Consider the following 2,264-nt stretch of genomic DNA (forward strand, 5'->3'; position numbering starts at 1 on the left):
GTTTGCTACCACTTTCTGTATGGACACAAATGTTCGATCACAGGCAATCCTAAAGCTGGCATTGCGTGCCACTCCACAGCAAGGATATCGAGCCCGCACACAGCAGCTGGCTGTGTGACAATGACATGCCGCAGCACTTTGTACTCATGGCCTTCAATATCCAACTTGACGAATACGAAATCGCTCGCATCTACAATCTGTGCGAGGAACGACGTGGCATCCATTGTGTGCACCGTTTTTGGCACGAAACCCTTGCCGTCAGAGATAGCGACCTGGCTGTTACTATGCCATCTTCCCTTCGCATCTTTGTAATGTTCCGCTTTTGAACTCTCGAGGCTTGCATCCACGCCTGCCCCCTGCATTTCAACGTATAAAGTACGATTTGTGGTGCTGCTCACGCTCAATGCAGTTCCAACGAACAGCTTCACGTGGTAATCCCTGGAAAGTCGCTGCTCATACAAACTCAAGCGAGTGCTCCATCTTGGGTTTGCCTCAAAGCCATAGTAGCAGTTCTCCCGAGGCCGTGATCTACATTTGTGTAAATTACGGGACTGCTTCTGGGAGAGCCGGTCAAGCGCTGGATCCCGCCACCATTTCATCAATGAGCTGCCATCGTTCAGTCCAACGTCGACAAAGGTGCATTTACAGCGGCAAACGCCGAAATATTTTTCATGCAGCGTTGATGAACGCATGCACGAACCAATGGAGAGTAAGGTCATGACCGAAGTAGGCATCCGTTGCAACGACCTGGCGGGAGCGGGCTAAAAGCCCTGTCTCGCCCGAGTCCTGGGAAAGTATAGTAAGTTCGTCTCGGAAAGGAATTTTACCTGTGCACAAGAGAATTTTACGGATAGAGAAGTGAAGAAGTCCTCCAGCACAAACGCGACCGTGCTAAAGCATGCGATGGTCCCACCCATCCACGCAAGGAGCCAGTTAGAATTTTACAACAAACGATCGCTCCTCATCGCAAACCCCGTCAGCAGTCCTCCTCCGGGAATGTACGTAAGAGCTACATACACTGACAAAACTCCCTCGCACGACACTGGGCACGGAGCCAGTTAGAATCGTTACCAAAGAAAGTCGCCCGACCGAGGCCCATCCATCCATGTCCGTCCGCGAGCCCCCAGCTCGCCGACGGCGAGAGAGATGCCACGAGGGGTCGCGGTGGCGTCCATCGCCAGGCTCCCTAGCTCAACCGACGACCCTCGTGCCTCGGGATCGACGGCCGATCGTCATCAGACAATGAGGTCGAGAACCGCATCGGCGGCCTCAGCAGCGTCTGCAGAGAGCCGATCAGACTCGGGTCCACGGTGAATGTCAGGTCTGCACTAGGCTCACACACAAGTCAAGGTAGATCTAAATACCGGGGGAGGTATTTCCTATGCTTCACAGCCTTGTTATTGAGAAGAAAATACGTCCTACTTCACACCTGGCGGACGGGACTGCGCACACCGTGGCGCACACCGTGGCGCACAAAGAAACGTGAACAGGCCCCACTGCCACTCACCTTGGGTGGTGCAGGTTAGGACTTCCGCGGCGCCGCTCTGGGCGGCGGGCTGAGCCGATCGTAGCGGCGAGCCTCGGTCGAACGATGCATGAGGCCCGTCACGGACAGCCGCTGAGCAGTGAGCTCCTTCTGCTCGTGGGCGCCGGCGAGGGCACGCCTGTGCTGCCGGCATCGGGCGAGCAGCAGCGGCGCCCGATCGGCGTGGTCCTGGCGGACGAAGCCTCTTCCGTGGCCGCAAAGCCGGCCGCCGGCTCACGCTGGTGCTTCTCCGACGCGGTCGAGTCCGACCCGGCCGGCCGCGACTTTGCGCGCTCCACCGACTGCTGCACGCTCCGCTGGACGCCTGCAAAGGGCCGTCACGCCACTGCGACCCGCGAGATCTCGCGTGGACGCGTGCTTCTGCGGGCCTCGGCTGCGGCAGTCGCCAACACGGCTGCGAGCGGCGCGGCGACGGCCCTCCTCGCGGAGTCGTCGGGGCGCGACGGCGCGGCGGCCTCTGCGGACGCGCAGCGCGTCGGGCTGGACGCGTCGACGCTCGCTCTCTCGCTCGAGCTCTTGCGGTCGGGTCGCGAGGCGGCCGAGGAGGCGGCGGGGTCGCTGCTGACGCACCGCGAGCACCTATCCGCCGCCGAGGCGGAGGCGTGGGAGCGCACCGCCCAGAGACTGCGCTCGGCTGCGGCCAGCTCTGGTGGCTCTGGTTGCTCTTGTGCGTCCGGCTGGAGTGATGAGGCGGTGCTGCGGGTGCTGCTCGCGGTGC

This window comes from Emiliania huxleyi (assembly GCF_000372725.1).
Source record: "Emiliania huxleyi CCMP1516 chromosome Unknown EMIHUscaffold_135, whole genome shotgun sequence".
NCBI lineage: Eukaryota > Haptophyta > Isochrysidales > Noelaerhabdaceae > Emiliania > Emiliania huxleyi.